The sequence below is a fragment of the Antechinus flavipes genome, chromosome 4, assembly GCF_016432865.1.
Source record: "Antechinus flavipes isolate AdamAnt ecotype Samford, QLD, Australia chromosome 4, AdamAnt_v2, whole genome shotgun sequence".
Classification (NCBI taxonomy): Eukaryota; Metazoa; Chordata; class Mammalia; order Dasyuromorphia; family Dasyuridae; genus Antechinus; species Antechinus flavipes.
In genome coordinates this window covers 205482184-205504248 of record NC_067401.1, presented here as the reverse complement: position 1 = coordinate 205504248, position 22065 = coordinate 205482184, and the positions used below count along the sequence as shown (strand labels likewise).

The following is a 22065-nucleotide window of genomic DNA, read 5'->3' as shown; positions in this document are numbered from 1 at the left end:
TAATGTTGAATAATTTCTAACAATATAACACTGACATCTCCTTGCTTTGAAATTGTCCATTTAAAATTTACCACTGAAATCACATGGTATATATAATACATATACTATTGTAATTTTACTCAGAACTAAGGATGTTTCAATTTTAGAAGTTCATAGCATAATTAATAAACTTTTCAAATAATAGTATAAATGGTAATAATAATAAGCTAGAAGTTACATAGTGCTATTAGGTTTGCAAAAAGCTTTGCATATATTTCCTGTGAACCCCACAACTAAGAGATAAATATTATCATTATCCTTATGTTATAGATGAGAAAACTGCATTTGAGATAGGTTAAATGATTGCATTGAGTCAAACAGCTAGTATTTGAGAGAGGACTAAAATCCCTATCCAATAGCCCACCCAACTACCAAAATAGGGAACCTTTTAAAAATTAAAAAATCTCCCACATGACAGAAGTTGTATTTCAATAATAATTTTATTCTTTTATATGTTTATAGCAATTTAAGGTATGCAAGTCATATGCATTATTAATGTATAAGATTTATTTCATTTGAACCAAGTATAATAGGAATTATATTTCTCTTTATAAATGAAGAAATTTATGTTCAAGGAGGTTGACCACCTTGCCTGTGGTCACACAATTGATATATTAGAAGGAGGATTGGAACTCAAGTCTTTAGGAACTCTGCATTCAGCACTCTCCCCACTATGACATGCAATAATTTATAAGATATATCTTGCTGGAGCCTGGAAAGCCAGAGACAGAAATGAGGAAAGGATTCCAGGCATGAGGGATAGCCAGTGAAAACGCTTAGAGCTAAGAGATGGAGTATCCTGTTTATAGGCCAGTGTCACTAGATCAAAGAGTACATATTGGGGAATAAGAAGATGGAAAAGTGGGAGAGGGCTAAATTATGAAGAACTTTGAATGCCAGACAGAGTATTTTGCATTTGATCCTGGAGGTAAACCATAATAATCCTATTAAGGAGTCATGCTTTAGTGACTAGTGGAAGAAGGATTGGATCAAGGAGAGACTTGTGGCAAGTAACCCTCTTAGAGCTGGCTAATGTAACAGGCCAGGCATGAACTAATAAGGGCCTCAGGGTGCTTATGTGAAAGTATCATTATAATTTCAGCTTTCAGTTTTGATTTTTTGTCTATCCATTTCCACTGTTTGTAATCATTGTGTATAGTTTTGCTAGTTGTTTACTTTGCATCAGTTCATAAAAATTCTTTCATGCTTCTCTATGTTCTTCATATTATTCACTGTTCTCTTACAACAAAATGGCATTGTTATATTCATGTAACATAATTTCTTAGGTATCTTCTCAACTGGTAAAGTTGAAGGGCATCAACTTTGTTCCAGTTCTTTACTATCATATGAGGTATTACTATAAATATTTTGATGGATATTTATTTTTGTCACTGATATCCTTGGGGGAATATACCTAAAGAAAAGGAATTTCTGGGCCAAAGACTCTGAATTTTTTAGTCATTCTCTTCGAATAATCCCAAATTGCTTTTTTAAAAATGGTTGAATCAAATTATAGCTCTAGCTACAAGCCTTTAGTGTGCCTGCTTTTCCACAATGTTGACTATTCCCATCTTTTGTGACTCTTGCTAATTTGCAGAGTTGAAGTGAAACCTCAGAGTTATAATAATAAGTATTATATTAGTGATTTGGAGTATTTTTTCCTATAGTTGCTATAGTTTGCCATTTTTTTTTTCAAGAACTGTTCAGATTCATTAACCAGTTATTAGGGAATTACATTTCTCTTTAATTGGCTATATATCCTGGCTATATATCTCACCAAGATTTCGAAATCTGATAAATGAAGATTTTTTTGTAATTGGCCACTTCCCTTCTTTTTTTGATTACACTAATTCATGCAAAAGGTTTTCAATTTTATGTAATCAAAATTATTCATTTTATCTTTTACAATAATCTCTGTCTCTTATTTGGTTAAAAATCCATTCCTTACTCACGGTAATGAAAGCTCTGCTTTTAACTATGTATGATATGATATTTAATATTCCAGTCATATGTCCATTTTGACTTTATTGTGACACTGTCTTAAACATAATTTCTGCCAGATTCCTTGCAAATATAGCTAAATATGTAGTTATTTCCTAAGAAATTTAAATTTTCAGGTTTAATAGGAATTGAGAAATTTTCTAACATTATAATTATCGTTCTAAAACCAAAAGCTAGTGTTATATTCAATGGGGAAAGAATAGTGTCTTCAGTAAAAACAACAGTAAAGCAAGGATGCACCATTCCCCAGCTGTTATTTGAGAAACTAATGATAACACTAGCAATAAGATAAGAGAAAACAATTTAAAACCCCAAAATGAGCTCAGACAAAATCATTTATGTGCTGATTATATAAGATGTTACATAGGAAATCTTAGAGAACCAGTAAAGAAACTGAGACAAATAATCTCCATAAAGTTATAGGCTACAAAATAACTACTTTTTCTTTCCCCTTGCAGCCTGAAAAAATTTCTGTAAATAACAAAATCTGGAAGGAAAATGCATCCAAAATAAACACAAAATAGAGTACAATATTTGGAAGTCAGGCTATCAATACATACTTGATACATGTATGGATACAATTGCAAAATGTTCCTTAAAGGAGTAAAGAAATAGAGAAATAGCAAATGTTCATTGCTGGACTGTGCCAAACCAATCGAACTATGAAAAGGGTGCTTTTTTTTTTTTTTTTTTTTTTTAATAGGATGCTTTTACAGAACTAGAGAAAATAACAAGTCACTTGGAGAAACCAAAAACATAGAATGTCAGGGAAATAGTGAGAAAAGATAAAAATGAAGGGGGTTAGGGTTAGCACTTCTAGAGTCAAAACTATGTAATATACAAAAGTAATCACTAAAGTCACTTGGTCCTTGGGGGGGAAATTAAGTAGTAGATCAATTGGAAAAGACTAGGCAAGGAAGAATAAAAAATAATGTATATTTCTATACAGTGGTTTCTAAAACCATTTCCTATCAATATATAAGGAGGTAAGGGGGAAAAGTTTTTTAAAACTTTATAATGTTTGAGATAGAATATGATTTCTGAAAATTTCACTATTAAATTATATTCTTATTAGAGAACATAGCTTCACAAAGAAAGATTCTTTAAAAAGTTATAGATGTATATACACAGCTTTAGAATTAAAAATTTAAAATTCTAAAAAATTCTAAAAAACACTTAGGGTGTTTCTACATAGGAAAAGTGAAATATATTATTTTAAATACCATCTTTTCTGTTTTATACAAAGTCTAACTCAAATCTTACCTACTTAAATGAAGTCTTCTCTGATTAAAGCTTAAGATCAAAGATTGAATGAAAGCTCCTTGGATGGGACTGTTTGATTCTTTGTACCTATATATCCAGAGCCAAAAAGCTGCAGGAACTTAGCCAGCATGTAGAAAATGCTTGCTGACTGACTGGTTTATCAAAGTGCACTCTGAACGATTTAATTCCTACAGTCTGGCATAGAAGCAGTAGAAGCAGTCTGTAGACATGGAAAATGTCACTTTTTTCTTGATCTACATTGGCTCAATGGGTATCTGGGGGTGTGAAATTACATGGTGATAGTTCTTAATCCATGAACAACCCGAATGATACGTAGGCCCTTCATTTAAGAATTTGTCTCAGAAGTGGAGGTCCCAAGTGGAACTTCCCAAGTTCTGGGGCTTAAATCAAAAAAAAAAAAAAACAAACAAAAACAAAAAACAAAAAATAAACAAACAAACAAAAATCAGGTTATCAGCAGGAATTAACTCAAATTTATTTACAAAGGTTTTTTTTTTTTTTTTCTTGAGGGGAATTTCCACAAAATATCATCCCAATAAAACGACTAAAAAAAACCCATGATTTTATTAAGGGGGAAAAAAACCTTAAGATATAATATATCATCACCTGCTACTTAGGAAAACTGGTACTTCCCATATTACTTCTCTTTTTATTCTCTCAATACCCTAATTAGGTTGGCTAATTTCAAAAATATCTTTTGGGGGTTGAACTGATCTCGCCAAAATCTTTATAGAACACAGTTAAAAAGTCTCATGGCTTTTGGACATCAAAAGGATATTAAGTCACAAAATGAATCTGAAAAAACCTTCAGGATCCCAAAGAAAAAGAATTAAAAACTAAATTTGAAAAGAAAAAGCAACCTGATATTTTCTTTTCTGTTACTGCCAGAACCAGTAATTTTATCATTGGAGTAGGAAATTTCAACTAGTCTTGGAGAAGTATCTGAGATTAAGTAGAGGTGTGGGGGAAGAGGAAAAGGTATTAAGTATTTATAGAGAGCTTTGTTAAGCACTTTTTACAAAAATTATCTCCTTTGATCCTTACAATAATAACCTTTTGAGGTAAGTGCTATTTTTACTATTTCCATTTTTGTATTTGAGGAAACTGAGGTAAACAGTTTAAATGATTTACCCAGGATCACATAGTATCTGTATTCCCGACTTCAAGACCAGTGTGCTCTATTCTCTGTGCTACCAGCTGCCTCTTAAGTGATTTGTTCTTGGTCACACTGCTAGGAAGTTTGTCAGAAGCAGGACTTGAAGGTTTTCCTAATTTTAAGAAATTTATCCAATAATTCTCTATTTAAACATTTAAAAAAATTTTTTTTAAATTAATTTCCATAAGAGTAAACTGAGAGCTAATGGGAACTTGAAAATTAAGTGAAAACTTAAGAGTCTACAGCCCAATGACTAGTAAGGCCAAGAAAAGTAATTTTCTCCTCGATGACTGATGTCCCTTCCCAATACAGGACTGGGGAAAATTGCCAAGCATTAAGTGGGCAAAGAGAAACACTAAACAATAATGACACTTATCTCAAAAAAAAAAAAAAAAAAAAAAAAGAGTTCTCACTTCAAAGATACCATTCTTTAGCTGACAAAGCTTCCTGTCAAAGATTATAGAAAAAACTATTCTATATTTCTTATAAAGTGTTAGTTCCACTAATGTGGAAATATATTTAATATGTATCAGATTGCCTACCATCTTGGGAGGAGAGAAGGGAGAAAAGTTTAGAGGTCAAAATCTTATTTAAAATGAATGACAGCCACCTTTACATATAATTGGAAAAAATAAAAGTATTCCACAGTGACAATTATGAGCTGCCTAAGTAGATGTTCTTCCCCTTTCAATGCACATTGCACAGTGTCTACCACAGCAATCTCCTTAAAATTCTACTTGTTCTACTCAGAAATGTTCACAATGTTAAGACTTCAGGGATAGCTCTGGATCTGCAGTTAGGATGATCTGAGTTTAAATCCACTTTGGACATTAATTTCCTACTGCTGGGTCCCTGGGCAAGTCACTGAACTACTCCTTGTCTCAATTTTCTCAGAGGAGAGTTATTATGAGGATCAAATGACACATATATAAAAGTTAAGTGGTGTTATATTCTTTCAAGGCTCTCTCCCAATGTCCTCAAACTTTTTTTTTTTTTCTGGCTTATCTATCATTTCCTAGTAAAAACTCAAAACGTTTCAGCCAAAATAATTTACTCTCTACCAAATATACTCTGCCTTGCATTTCTCTGAGCATTTTTGATCATGGAATTCTGTATTCCTAATTCTCTAGGCTTAAACTTCCATTTTCTGATCATCAAAATCCTTTCTATTCTTAAAGTACATTCTCAATGAAGCTTTCTGTGACCAGAAGCATCCTCTTTCTTGCCCTATACTATTATCTATAACACTCACTTGGCACTAACTAAATACTTTTTTGTAGCTATTTTTCATAATTATATTTTCTATATTCAGTTCTGGAGCCACAATTTAGGGAAGAACTGATAAACTGGAGTATGACCACATTTTGATGGAAAAAGGTGTCTTATAGGATACTAGTTTCTGGAAAGAACTTTAGAGGCCATCCAAACCTTTGCTTTTAGAGATAAAGAAACTGAAGCTTCCAAAAGTTAAGTAAAATAATTTACAAAGATATTAGCAGAATGGGGTTTTAAGCTCAAATTCAGTGTTGTTCCCATTATATCACACTTCTACATTATGTCATGTGAGGGCTTATTAAAGGGCACTAGTGATGTTTATCTTGGAAAAGAGAACACTTATGGGGAACAAAAAGTATATCTTCAAGAATCTCAAGGGCTGTCAAGTGGAAAAAGGATTAAATTTGTTCTCTGAAATCCCATAGAGTGGTAGTGATAATGAGTGCTGGGGCCAGGAAAATAGGAACAAATCTCAGAACAATGAAAAGGAACATGTAAAAAAAAAAAGTGAGTTTTGATTTGATGTGAGGAATAAATTATTAACACAGATTTATACACTGTTGATGTCCTGCTGGACAGGACAATTGCAAAATGCATAAATGTCTCCAAATGTTTTGGTTTCATGAGCAAAACATTTATAAGTACAAATCAAAGTTTTCAAAGTTCTAATTCCCCCCAAAGAACAGCCTTACCACTAATAAATATGGAAGCAGTTCTGGAGCACATGAGAGGTAAGAGTAATAAGGAAACAATTGCCGCAACTCCTGCAGCTTTGCATGAAGGCTCATAGTCAACTTGAATGCTTTCACAAGCAAGATGAAGCTCATGAGTTGTAGATGAAGCTCATGTTTTATAATGCATATTTTAATTTTATTCTAAATCATACTCAAATTGCCTACCAAAAAAAAAAAATCAAAACTGATAACTTCTGAGAAGCCAAAATTTAGTAAATGTCTGAATGTTATTTTTTAAAAGGCTCTTTTGGGGTGCCCATCAATTGGGGAATGGCTGAATAAATTGTGATATGTGATCATGATGGAATATTATTTATTACTTTATAGGAAATGATAAACAGGATGCTCTCAGAAAAACCTGGAAAGTCCTCCATGAGCTCATGCAAAGTGAAATGTACTGTATTACAAAGTAATAGCACTGTGAATCAGTTGATCAGCTGTGAATGACTTTGCTATCAATAACAATACAATGATTCAAGATTACTGTGAAGGACTTATGATGAAAAAATGCCTTCTATACACAGAAAACTGATTTTATGTGAATACAAATTGAAGCATACTTTTTAAAAAAAATATTTTTCTTGAAGGTTTTTTTTTTTAGAGAGGGAGATCTGTTTTTTTGAAATAATGACTTTTTATGGAAATGCTTTGCATAACTTCATATGTGCTTTCTCGATGGGGGAGGAAGGAGGAAAAGAAAGAATCTGGAATTCAAATGTTAAAAACTATTCTACATGTAACTGGGAAAATAAAATATCAAACAATAATAATAAAGGCTCTTAAAAATTCTCCTTCAGAACAATTCTATTAACAGGTAATAAGGCATAAATACTATGTCAAATTTGTAACACAAATATATAATAAATTGACAATAATACTTCAAAGTATATGAAGAATTTCAAACTGCAATATGTTCATGTAAAAAATATTTTCTCTTTCTCAATTAAAAAACTTTTTAAAATGAAATTGATGATTCACAATACCTAGCTGCTAGCAAATATGGAATTAAAACTGTCATTCTCTTTTTGACTCATATTTGGATTCTGTAAGCTTATCATCATACTATGCAAAAAAACCTAAAATATCTTTAAAAGGTCAGATTACTTACTCTGAAATAAAACTGCTAAGAATCACCACTAAATGGTTCTTTTTAACTAGGTAAAGATTTTTAAAAATGGCCTTTGTAATACATTCTAAAGGAGAAAGAATATCAAATGTTACAAGGACTAATAGTGCCTAATCAAAAATATATAGACATTTATATATTAAATGGCTTTTACTTACATCTAGCTAAAATTTCTTTTTTTTTTTACCTTGGAAAAAATGTTCAAGTTTCACGCTGATAACCACAAGATCCCAGTCACTAACCACCTCCACTCCCTCATTCTCATGAAATAAGGCCATCTAGAGGACATCTGGTCACTACCCATGTCCTGGTCAATTTTCAGACCACTCAGCCCCTTCACAGGAATTACTCTTGGCATTATCCTTTCCATCTCCTCTTCTCCCTTTATCAGAATCTTTGGTTTCTAACTTGGGACTATCCTAAGTAAAGCTTGATCTGCCTCAAGTCAAATTGATCTTTCTAAAGCACAAGTCTGACCAGATTAACTCTTCTGTTCAATGAACTCCAGTGATTTCCCTATATCAGAATCATAAATAAAATCATCTACTTGGTTTTTATAACTCCTTCCTACCTTTCCAGTCTTAACACCTTAATTTTCAAGGAACAGCTAAAATTCCACTTTCTTCAAGAAGCCTTTCTGATCCTCCTTAATGGTAATGATTTCTTTCTAAGTTCCAATTTATCTTGTCTGTATCTTGTATATAATTGCTTACACATTGTCATTAGTCTTACTATGAGCTCCTTAAAAGTAGGGACTGTTTAGATCTTTTTCTGACTTTCCAAGTGCTTGGTATGAAACCTAGTATGAAACCAAGTAAACGTTCTTGACTTTGACTTGACAACCACCAATGTGGTCACAACCAAGGCATCCTTACCATCCAGTAGAACTCCATCTTCAAAATCTCAAATTTGGTGTGCCCAATGCTTGACACTTTGCCATACTGGCTGAAACTTTTCTCCCTGACCTTCCTCAAAATCACACTGGAATTAATATGCCTACCATCAATATTTTTTAATTGCTATTATATGGCATTACTAGAGAAAGGCATATAATACCCTGGAGACCTAGTTCACTTCCAAGTTTCTGCTATTCCAAAGCAATTGGGAGCATTTTTTAAAAAGACAATTTTTCATTCATCTCCATGATTTCTAAGAGCACACTCTATATACACCAGGTGTTCCAAATCTACTATGACACTTTTCACAGCTCCCAAACATTAATCTTTCTACTTCCATTTCTTGTGATTTTTCTCACACATCCATCTATACATAACTTCTCTGTTCCCAACAAACCTATCTTCCTCTGGGTCACAGAAGGCGGCATAACTCTTGAGACCACATGTCAAACTCTGGATTAGTTATGCAAAACTAGGTGATATATTCATATATATATATATATAGTCTTATTCAAATCTGAAGGAAAGTTAAAAGTTTAAAACAGTGCCAAGGACTAAGCTTAGAAAAAATTCAAAGGAAAAAGAGGCAGCAAAGCTTAAGGATAGTGAAGAAGTATAGAATACAATAGACAGTATCACTATATTTTAAGATAGCAAAGGACAGTATCACTATATTTTAAGATAGCTAAAAAGGATTAAGTAGTCTTGCAAAGTGTCAAGTGGATTTTTTTTTTTTTTGGATAAAGGAAGACAAAACATTTTCCAAGGTTACCAGCGATCTCTTCTCACTGACTTACTTCCTAACTTCCTAAATTCTATCAGTGTGTTCAACATTCCTAAAGATACCAGGGGTCAAGCTAGAAATCTTTGGTGTTACTATTTACTTCAATCTTCTACACTCCTTTTGATTCAATCCTGTGTCAATTCCAAATTCTATGTCTTTTTTTTTTTAAGGTCTTATGTCAGTTCTTCCTCTCAAGATTAAAACAAGGCACTGATAATTGGAGAGCACTTGGCAATACTTTCAATAGTGTGGAAACAACCTAAGTTAGCACTTAGTTAACAAGAATACTTTGTAAAAACAATTCCAGGAGCACCTTTTCCACTGGTGACTATTCCCTAGATATGCTTTTTCCCATTCCTGCGCCTAATTGCAAAAGGTTTGCTTGAGGTCAGTCTCTTTTGCTTGTTTAAAAAAAAAAATTCTCATATGCAAAAATTACTACTTATGGTTGTGCTTTCTGTTACTACCATTATAGCCACCACTTTTGTCCACAATTTTATGCCTAAATTGCTGATACAATTTCCAAATTGGTCTTTTTAATTTGGGCCTCTTTTCTCTACAATTCATGCCACCTACATCACTTATCCTAAAATACAAATATCAATGTTAGTGCTCATCTCAAAAATCTTAACTTATCCACTCACTCTACAGGACAAAGCTTAAATTTCTTTGTCATATAAGACCTTCCATAATCTGCCATACTTAATCATTCAATATGATGTCCCATTCCCCAGAACATAACCTCAGTTGTAGCCAATTCCCTCAATATTCTGAGAAAATCTTTTGGTCATTTCCTATGAGTGAATCTGCTTATATAAATGCTCTTCAACTTTCTACTTCTTATAGTTAAAACTTAGTCTTCAGCTCAGTTAACACTTCCTCAAATTAAGCCTTCCCCACCATAGAATCCAACAATGACCTTTCCCCTTTCTGTCCCCAGGCAATCCTTATAGAAGAGCAGTGCTATAGCATTTTTATATAAGTGAATTTAGGTTAAAATGAACATCAAGGTTCATTTTTAATATGAACACGGTTCTGCCTTGGTTCTGATGCTATTAGATTCATGGACTAATTATATAAAAAAACTCTACCAGGTAGTTCCAAGGCTCTCAATACTAAGCCTTTCCCCAGTGTTAGTAGCAAAGTCAAAAGGTCAAAAATTTGCCCGGAGAAGCCATCTGGTTCTTATCATTACTCATTTGTGTAACAAATACTATGGGCCTAAAAGCTATAAGGAACACAGATATATTAAATGAGCTGATTTCAAAGTAAAAATGCATAATTTATAGACAACCTTGGCTATTTGCAATTTTACCTAAACTTTACATGAATTCCTAATCTGATTATATAAAGAGCATTATATATTAGAAATCTCAATATAATTGCAAAAGTAGGGTGGAAAACTAATTAACACTAATTATCAACTCTCTAACAAAACTGTAAACGCTGAGGCTTACTGGACCAGAGCTGAGGATGGGCAGAAAGGCAAATATACAAATCTGATTGTATTTTTCAAATGCTAGAATTCCAGTAATGTTTCCAATTAGTGCTGAAATTCTTCTGTGTAAAATCTTAACTTTTTTTTTTAAACAGAAACTACAATCTTTAATCTATAGCCTAATGAAAAGGAAGTTAATTCTTTCCTCTTCAGCCCTATATTAATTTAATTTCTACTGTACCTTTCTTCCAAAGAGAGTGATGAGCAAAATCACTTTTAAAACACAAAATATTGGCTTCCAAATTTAGATATTAAAATGCCAACCATTTCTATATATCTGCTTAATGTGCTAAAATAATGTCACATATGATATGTGAAAAGTCCCTTGATAAGCATTTTTATTTTATTTTTATTAAGCATTTTTAAGGGCTTACTAGGTACAAAGCCTAAATAAATTAAAAGTCAACCTTGAAACCCAGAAAAGGTGGGTTCAAATGGAACCTCTGACAGAGATAGGCTAGATGACTCTGGATCACTTAACTTTTTGATGCTCTAAGCCTAAAGTTCTCAACAATAGGGTGTCAGGATCCCCATTGTCATTTTTCAGTTGTATCTGACTCTCCATGATTCCATGTGGGTTTTCTTGGCAAAAATGAGTGGTTTGCCATTTCCTTCTCCAGCTCATTTTTTACAGATAAGGAAACTGAAGTAAATACGGTCAAGTGACTTGCCCAGAGTCCCACACATAGATTTTAACTCAGGAAGGTGAGTTTTCCTGCTTCCAAGCCTAACACACACTTGGATAAATGGATAAGATGGTTAAATGAATAAGTGGATAAGAATAAGAATCCATTCTACCATTTAGCTTCCCCTATACACTGAACACAGAACGCGCCCCCCCCCCTCAAAAAAAAGCCTGTATGTTACCATATTAGAATTTAAATATTTTGATACTATTATTATGAAAACAGTAATGACCTCACAGGTCCATTGAAAGGGTGTTAGGGACCACCAGTTGTCCTGACTATACTTTGAGAACTGTTGTTCTAGGCAACTCTCCTAAGACTTTTAAGAAGAGAGAAGGGGCTGACTCAGATTGGGAGGACATAGTTCTCTAGAGTATAAAATCACAGGTCCAAGCCAGTTACTATGATGAGTAAGGCATTTGTGCTGGTCACAGTTTTTTGTGTAGGCGGGCATAATATAACACAAAGATCTCTCCCCCACAAAAGGAAGCAGTCCTTGTGCTCAATGAGTTTGCATTCTTAAGGTAAATAACATATACACAAATGTGATAATTTACACAATATAAATACAAATTTGGAAATAGGAGAACACTAATAATAAGGGGCTCTTGCAAAAGCCTTCTACAGGAGTTAGCATTTGAGTTTATTCCTGAATAACAAAAAATGATAATTTTAAATAGTATCTTAAGATTTGAAAAGTGCTTTATAACTATAGAATTTTATCTTTATAGCTCTGGAGACAGTTATCTCCATTTTACAAATGACATAACTCCAGCCAACCAAAGTAAAATCATTAGCCCAACGTCACATAACCAGAAGCAACAAGACAGCCTGAAGGCAAGATGAGGAGGTATGTACCAACAAAGTCAAATCATCATCACTACCTAGATCACCATTTTACTGTAGGCACTGATGGAGGCAACTCAGGACTGAACCCAAGAGCCTTGGATACAGTATTCTTGTCTGTCCCTTAACCAGCAGAATGAAAAGGGGGGACTACCCTCCTCATCTACACTGATTGCCTGAAAGCCACCAAGGGATAGGGAGAGGAATTCTATAAGTAGTAGGTAACAGCTCCCAAACCACTACAACTGCTTCCAGCCTTACATCTCTCAGCCATCATCCAGGAAAGCAGGAAACTGTTTTGGCTTAACACACAGCACTTAAACAGATGTTTGTTTTTTTCATTCACATATACTTTTTTTCATTCACATAGAAGTGTTTAAAGTTGATTGAACTCAGATCTTCCAGATCCAGCATGCTTTTCTTTTCACAATCTACCTTCTCAGGTTCTGAAAAGTTGCACTCAAAGCAAGGAAGTGGTACTTGAGTCTTGAAAGAGGATTGAGAGTCTACTAGGATGTGGTAAGGAATGAGTACATTCCTGGCAAGGGCAATAATTTGTGCTAAGGGATCTATAGGTAGGTGATAGAATTTCTAGTGCCAGAAATTGAAAAGTAAACCAGTTTAGCTAGATCAAAATAATGTCAAATCAAACAAGAAAGATAGCGTGGAGCCATACGGTGAACGGCTCCTCATTTTTCTCATTGCAAGATTACCTACTGAAGCAAAAATGCCTCTAAAATAACCTGACAATGAAAAATGCTACTTTTTAGGATATCCTGGCACAACATTTTAGATTTTTCTAGTTTTTGGTTTAAATTTTAATCAGAAATTGAACTAACTTAAACATTACCTTGCCAACCCTCCCCCCAAAAAACCCCCAGAAAATACTGTAAAGCCAAGAATTTCATCAATAGTACAATTTCTTTTGTGCCCATTACTAGACTCCCTACACAATTAACTTCAACAAATATTTCCACTGTAAAAGAGAATGGTCTTTGAGATTTAACAGAATTTTTGATAAACAAAGTTTCAAACTCAAAAAACAATTTTGGTCTCAAAACTCCCCACCCACAGAAAACATTAACTACTGGTACAGACTAACAGGGCAGCTAGATAGCACAGTGGATGCAGTATTCAGTCTACAGTCAGAAAGATTTATTTTATCCTGAGACCTTTAATAGTTATGTGACCCTGGGTATATCACTCAACCCTGTTTACCTCAGTTTCCTTCTCTGTAAAATGGAGAAGGAAATTTAGCCATCTTTGCCAAGAAAACCCCAAATAGGGTCATACAAAGTTAAATATGAGTGAAAAATGATGGAATAGACTAACATAGGTTTAAGTACAAATCATGGTCACTACACAAAGAATTTAATTTATTGTTACCTGGTACCCTTTTTCTGTTCCATAAACTTCTTTACTCAAATAATTTATTAATCTCCTATATTTTCTTTTCATTAATCTCTTTACCTTCGCCTTCACTAAATCTCTTAAAAGTCTATATCCCACAACACCACCCTCACATTGGCTCCACTCCTGATAAATCTTTGCTAAGTAGAAAAGTTCTGATCATTTTCCTCCTATAATTATCAGATAGGTGTTTATTACTGTTTTGGCTTTTTAGGGGACTAGTTAACTATATTTAACTAGAAGAAGGATTTAAAAAAAGTTTCTTGGTGTTGGTGTTTGTTGTTTTGGCTTGGCAACTGTTTAAAAGCTATATTAACAAGGAATTTGGAATTAAAATTTTATATCCTTTGTGAGATCATCCCCAGAATTACTACATGTATGTGTAGGATGACATTATTACATAATGCTAAGTAACTTTTATATGTATTAAATTAGGTAGATGTTACCATTTCTACAAATTAAGTACTGAAAAATACTAGTTTTAAGAATTTCGTTTATTTAAAGACAGGAAATGAGGAAAGCAAAACTATACAAGAGAACTTGAAGTTTCCTTAACTTAGTATTAGAGTACACTTCTAAGGTATTATACACATGTAGCTCCTCTTACTAAAGTTGGTCAGTATTTTCCACATACTAAGAACAGAGCTCTGTTCACTTTCCTTACATTGGAGAAATTAAATAGCCATAAAGTTAAATACTTTGGGTTTTTATTAAAGTCAATCAAATTTACACGAGTGAACCAAGAAAATGTTTAGCAATAATGGAGCCAAAACTCCAGACTGTTGAAAAAGGTGTGGCCCAAAAGATTTGTAGTTTTCCTCTTCATCTGAATACAAAATCAGTTTCTCAGAAAACTAGGACACAAACGCACCAACCCTTAAGAACTTAAAATTTACTATCGTAGAGGTAAAAAAGCCAAAGAGGAAGACTCAAATGCTTAATCCATTTCTTTGGTAATCTATTAAAGATTACCAATCAAAACAATACTTCAATGATACATGCAGAATTTAATTTAAGGAAGGTATAGATGGTATTTTTTTCCCTCTCCAGGAGCATTCTGATATAAACTCTGAGGTTTATAATTAACAGGAAATGATGACAAGATGCCAATTAATGAATTTACAGGCAGGCATACCAACACTGTCAACAATCCATTTATTTTAATAGGCTTGGGGATCTGATGTAGCTCTATTCCAGATGACTTTGGGGAAAATGAAGAAAAATCCCAAATGTCACCCTACTTTTTTTTTTTTTTGGGGGGGGGGGCAACCATCATGACAAGCCAGGAGACTGAGGAACCTTGTCCTACAAATTTGTGAGTGAGGTGGGATGGGAATCGGCGAAGCAAAAAATCCTCTAATCTTTCTCCAGAAAAGACCACCAATACATGATTTTTTGGGGAGGGGGGAAAAGGGGTACTTCAGAACCTTTCAAAATCTCAGTTCCCCCCATCCAAACTTGTTCCACCCACCCGAGGGTGAGTCACACATGCCCTCTACCCCAGGCTGTTTTGCCTAGAGCTCCTGGGGGGGGACCCCCGCCGCGAGGGCCCCGCCCCGGTAAAGAGAAAATGGCGCCCTTGGGCGCGTAGCATTCACGGAGAAACTGCGCAACAAACCCTGGCGGCGAGCCAGGCCGCCGCCATCTTAATGGGTACCCCAAACCGTCTTTCTACTCCCCCTTCCCCCCCCCCAAATCTCTGCGGCCCTTCAAGGCGAGCTCACAGCCCGTCTTTAAAACATTAGAAATTAAAGGCCGAGCAGCAGCCGAGCCGCAACGAAGACGAGGATCGGGTCGGCTCTCGGGTCCCTTTCCTTGTCCACTCCGGGCCTAGCCGATGGAGGCGAGCCCCGGAGTTAAGGACTTGGCCGGGGCTGGGATCGGGGTTGGGGTAGGAGATGGCAGCGAGGCCGCCTCCGATCCCAGGCATCCGACCTGCTCCCCTTCAAGACGGGAATCCTGTGTAGGAGAGCCCGGCCTAGGCCAGAAAGGAGCGCCGGAGGAGGGCTGGCGGCCTCAGGCCGAGCGGGCAAGAATTGCCCGGAGGCTCCCAGCGCGGCGATCCTTCTCGGGTCTGCCTTCCGCCCGCCCTCCCAGAACGTGGGGTCCATTACAGTGAGGAAAAAGAAAATGCGATTCACGCCCAAGAGCTTTTGAAGGAGAAAAAGATGAGGGGGAAGGAACAAGAGAAAAAGAGGGAGGAGATTGGGAAAGATTATTTTTCTTTCTCCGCCGCCCTCCCCCTCTCCCTTGCCCCCGCCTCTGCCCCTTCTCCCTTCTCCTCCCTCCAGCCTCGCGGCTCCTTCTCTGCAGGAGCAGCTTCGCGCCCTGCCCTCCCCTTTCCTCCCCTCCCCGGCTCGGCTCGGCTCGACTGACTGGGGGGGTGGGGAAGGTGGTGGTGGTGGCGAAAAAACACCACCACCGTCCCGTCTCTTCCCCCCCCACCCCCCCCCGCACATACGCGCGCACACACACACACCACTAATTTTAAACCAGCTCAATCAATGAGTCATTAAAGGCTCCCCCGGCCCCCTCCCCCAGCTCGCCCTCGCCCCGCTCCTGAAATTTGCATCAGCGGAAAAAAAGAAATCACCCCCCACCCCCCGCCGGGCTCGCCCCCCCCCAGCCCGCCCCCAGCCCGTGCCCGCCGTGCCCGACGCCCAGGCTGCCTGCCCGCACCCCTCGGAAGACACTGTGAACTTTGTCTCCGCGGGGCCCCTAGCAGGGATGGCGGGGAAGGAATAAACTGTTTATTCCCCCCTTTCCCGAGTCCATTAAACATCCACCCACCCCCACCCCCCCAAAAAACACAGCCTGAGCCAATAGCTCTCCGGGCTGAAACCTAATAGCCTGGTTTGGGCAACTCGGTGTTTAATTTGCTCCTCTTTCTCTTCTGTCTGGAGAGGGAGCCCCCCCCTCCCCGGCCCCCCTCCCTCAAACCCCCCTCCCTCGCTTTCCCCTCCCCGAAGGAAAGAGGCAGAGGAAGGAGGTTGTGTGTTTTTTTTTCCTTGAAATTTTTATCACAAAATTATAATACACTCAAAGGGAAACTCACCGTCATGAAAAAGCAGTGCCTTGTCAACGGGGTTTCTGCGCCATCACATCAGGGGCTGGCAGGCGGCGGCGGCGGCGGCGGCGGCGGCAGGGGGAGCGGGGGAGCGACGGGAGCAGGAGTTCCCAGCCAGAGGAGCGAGCGAGGAGCGAGCGAGGAGCGAGCCTACCCCCAGCAGCACACACTGCCTGCGCTCACACGCACCAGCCCCAGCCCCGCACCAGCCCCAGCCCCGCACCAGCCCTTGCTCCGCACCAGCCCCAGCCCCGCACCAGCCCTGCTCTGCTCGCCCTCTCCCTCTGGCCTTCATGTTAGGCTCTTCTCTTGGGGAAATAGCGGGGCTTCCCCCCCCAAATGTCCCCCCCCCTCCCGTCGCCACCTGAAAACTTCGGGCCTCACCTAGAAAACGTGGCGACCTGACGATTTATTTATTTTTAATCTATTTAAAAGGGGGGAAAAAATCGAACCAGTCTACTGCTGTTGCACTCTCGCTCTTGCCCTTGATTTTTTTTAAACTTGAAAAGTTCATTGCTTCACTCGAGAAACATATTTGTCTCCAAAGAAATAAAGCTGCACCAGACTCCTGCTATTTCCCATTTAGCACCCCACCTCTATCGCCACCCCACCCCACCCCTCCTTGAGGATAGAGTGGGGCTGGGGGTTTAGATAGGCAACCTCATGGCTGTATTTTCCCTTCAGAAAACAGTTTTCCTTAATATAGTTACACAAGAAAACAAACGATGTGTTATAACTTTTTAAACTAAGAACTCCTGAGCTATGAACCTGACTTCCTAGACTTCACTGGAAAATGACTATGAAAGCTTATTTATGAAACCTTATTTTATTGTCAACATTAAAAAAAAAAAAAAAAAACACACACACACAAAAAAAACCCCCAAAATATGGAGTTAGGAAGACTTGCCGAAAAAGAGGAAGTTACACATAAAGATGAAGTCTCACTCACTGCCTTCTAAATGTGTCTGTTTCTTCCGAAATCAGTAGAACTTAACAAAAATTTACAAAATTACCAAAAAAAATTCTAACGACAATATCTTTAAAATGCTTGAATCTAGCTACAGTTGGCCACAGATTTTTACCGTTTTTAACTTAAAATCAAATGTTTACTTGTCTGCCCAAATGTTCGCTTATATATACATATGTATGCACACCTAAAAATGTTTTTTAAATGAATTTTTAAAGAGCAAGTGTTATTCCTTCAATGCACCTGGCAGCTCATGATAATTTAAATAAACTCCAATTATTTTTCTTTGTAATCTTGTATTAACTAGGTCCCTTTCCACTGACCCTTTAATGTCCAGGAAAAGAAAGAAATGCTTTCATAATTATATAGATTTGGGAAAAAGAAATTTAGGCCACATCTTATGGTTTAGTCTTTACTCTGATGTAATTACAGTTTGAACAACCCCAAAATGAATTGAACAAAAATATAGGGCATTTAAGTATGTCATAGCTGGAGAAAAGATTTATCCTCTTTGTTTTGTGGAATAAAAGTCTCATTTCTTCCAAACCTTTGGTGAACTTTAGTGTGACCTAAGTGTCAGTTATTTTAATTAAAATACAAATGAAGACACTTTAATTTCTAACCTATCTTTTTGGAAGAGAAAACAATTTAAAGGACAAGTGCATAGCTACCTTAAGGAAACTGTCCTAATGATTACATAAATAGGGACTATATGAGATAGGCAGAATTGTGCTTTATTCAAACACTGAATTTTTGGTTTTTTTAGAATACCAGTCTGTCCATAAATTAACATATTTCTCCACACCTGACACTTTGTCTAAGTGGTTTGGGAAAAAATTTAAACTTTTTTCTAAGTACTATATTATTGGTTGAACTCTAACATACTAAACAGCCTTAACATTACAGGAGAGATTATGAATGATTCACTGAAATTAGGATAAGCCAAATTTTATTGCTGTTACTCCAAAATTTAATATTAAAGTATTAATGTTTCAGAAATACATCCTCCCATAATAACCACCTCACCCCTACAAAAAAATCTAAAGGTAATTTATAATCAATTTATTCTTAGGTAGTTCTTAGTATTCTTACTAAAATTTTTAGTGAAATACCAAATATGGGTAGCATACTGGAACGAATTGGACTAAGAGTCAGTAGATTTAGAGATGGGATCTTTGAGATAAATTAGTCAAACCCACAGAATTTTGAGAATTCAGAAAAAGCCCTCAACACCCACCTAATGTAACCTGTATCCAAAGGGAATTCTCATTATAATACACCTGACAGAATGATCAATTTGCTTTAATAGAGTGATCTCATCACTACTCATAAAGCTCATTGAGCAACTGAATCCCAGAGACAGTTTAACTTGCCCAAAGTGACTCATGTTTTAAACAGAACTGCCATGAATCCCAATCCTCTAACTCCAAAATCTGGTGCCTTATATACTTATAACCATTCCAAACCTCAGTTATTTCATATACTTGCATAATCCAACTCCTCACAAAGTTGTTGTGAGGGGAAATCAACTAGCACATTAAAAACAATTAACAGGTGTAGAATAGATTGCTATTTTAGAATAGAGCATACTGATATTTTGTTTAAAATACTCTAGCTCCTTGTGAAATGCTGATAAGATGCCTAATCAATCAATTTCAATCCTAGGCCTTAGACTAAGTATGAAAAACCTTTTGACAAAGGAAAATCATGCTAGATAGGAAGTCTATTCCAATTGGCTGGGTGGGGTTATCTCATCCCTTCCTCTGAAAGCATCAAATTTCCCAGTATCAAAGAAATCCAGAAATTGAAGCAAGTGTGACATCCAGTGTGCCCTAGGGAAGAACCACCAGGGAGCAAGGAGAAGAAAAAAAGGAAAGGCTTTGGTCAGGTTTTTTCCTTCTGCCTTATGGCTAAAGATTGTTGGTTTTCCGGATCAATTCACAGCAGTTTTTGCAATAGGAGCTGACAGAATGAACATTAATTCACAAAGCAGGCCTGCAAAGAAACATTACCATGCCTAAGGTGAACTTCATCCAGCAAACCTGAGCTGTTAACCCCTTTCCTTTCCACATGTACTCTCTAAACTTGTCTACCTTCTCTTGGATTTGAGGGAAAGTGTTATATCATCTGTATCATCTAAATTGTCTTTTCTAAAAATGACAAGGCTGGTTGACTAATTTTCAACTGATGATGGCATGAAGGGAAGAGAAATCATCCCATATCCATGGGGGCTCCAGTCCTGACCCCTTAGAAGTATCCCTACAATCTGAGGGAGAAATGTAATCAGACTCTAGGGATCTAATTTCTCAGTGGGAGTGGGAGTTAGAATAAAGCCCCTCAGAGCTTATATGGGCTCTACATAGACAATTAGATCCAACTCACAAAGACTCTGGGACTCTTAACTTGGGCATCCAATTTAGTAAATCAGTGAAATCTGAACTATCAAAGGAAGAGTCATTTAATATTCAACAGTGAACTCAAAATTATTTTTTCAGCTAAAAAAGGCTATTTTGTGGGGTGATTATTGACTATTTTATTGCAATAACTTTAAAGGTATTTAAATTGCTTTGTCTATTTAGCTCATTTGATTAAAATGTGCCATATGAATTTAAATTATTGTTATTATGTATTTGTGTAATACAAATGTTGTAAATTATTGTTACTAATAATAAAGATGATGGCTTGATAAAAAAAATCTAAGCTTCATTTTTTCCTCATAAAAACAACTGATCAGGAATAGTTTCCTTATTTTGTTCATGAAGAACTACAACTTTTGGCATTCACTTAGGCAAATCTAGCATTAGCTTTGTTTTTAAGCTTGCTGTAAGATATTTAGAATGAAATGGATAAATTGTTACATGTGGTCCAACATCTCTGAATTGAAAACCATTTAGCTATTCAGTTAACCTACTAAAGACATCATAACAAGGACTCATCTCAGAAAACTCAAGGAGAACTTTTACTGTTTATAATATCTTTCTCAGAATAAACCAGAAACAGTCTCATCAGTCTAATCAGTAAGTGAGGGACTTAGCTTCACCTGAGAACAGTTAGTTGGATTCAGAAAATAAGATATAATTTTAAATACTCATTACTATATCTTATTTTGTCTAAATGTCTTCATGCAAATGTCAATCCAAAGTTATAAAACAATTAAAAGCAAAATTGACTTTATTCTCCACACATTTTCCACCTGAATGACTGATTGGCCAGAGGGAATATAGAGATGAAATAATATAAATGAAGCAGTGTTTTCTAATGCCAAGAATTTCAAAACCAGCCAATCAAAATAGCATCTGAATAAATAAAACACATGGAAGTTGCAAATTCACAAAGACTCTGGGATAAAGAAAGTAAATACATCTTAACTAACTCTCCTCTGTTACATGAACTGATGCTAAGTGAAATGAGCAGAACCAGGAGATCATTATATACCTCAACAATGATACTATTTGAGAATGTATTCTGATGGAAGTGGATCTCTTCGATAAAGAGAGCTAATTCAGTTTCAATTGATCAAAGATGGGCAGAAGCAGCTACACCCAAAGAAAGAACACTGGGAGATGAATATAAACTGCTTGCATTTTTGTTTTTCTTCCCGGGTTATTTATACCTTCTGAATTCAATTCTCCCTGTGCAACAAGAAAACTGTTCGGTTCTGCACACATATATTGTATCCAGGATATACTGTAACCTATTCAACATGTAAAGGATTGCTTGCCATCTGGGGGAGGGGGTGGAGGGAGGGAGGGGAAAAATCGGAACAGAAGTGAATGCAAGGGATAATGTAAAAAATTATCCTGGCATGAGTTCTATCAATAAAAAGTTATTAAAAAAAAAAAAAAAAAGAACTCTCCTCTGAACTATCAAAGGGAGAGTTAATTTAATATGCAACAATGAACTCAAAATTATTTTGTCAACTATAAAAGGCTACTTTTTGGGGGGTGGTCATTGCTTATTATCACAATAAACATTTTCATAAATATGAACATAAATATTTTCAATTATCACTGAGTGTCTATGATCATTCTAAAGGGAAGCTAAGCCTTCTTTCAAGCTGATGATTCTACTTAAAAAATGACATCAGCAAAACATTAAAAACAAATATCAACCTATGTGTTAAGTAATTCTTAATTGTTGATAAATGTTGGAAAAATTATTCAGTACCAGGGCAGACAACATTGCCTAGACCTCCCCTCTACTCCTATCTGACATATCTATTCTGTTTTTCCTCTGAGTGTATAAGAAGGGAGAAGGGATCATCTGGGAGGATATTATATAATGTTGGAAGACACA

The 22065-nt window shown here is 36.3% G+C and overlaps 1 protein-coding gene across 1 annotated transcript in view; it reads right to left on the bottom strand.

Annotated features, from left to right (window-relative positions):
• The window catches only part of BICRAL (BICRA like chromatin remodeling complex associated protein), a 73045-nt gene extending 54877 nt beyond the window's left edge, over positions 1-18168 (bottom strand). The window contains exon 1 of the mRNA XM_051996976.1: positions 16791-18168. The gene's annotated coding sequence lies outside the window, so the exon portion shown is untranslated. The remainder of the gene's footprint in view (positions 1-16790) is intronic.
• Between the last annotated feature and the right edge of the window lie 3897 nt (positions 18169-22065).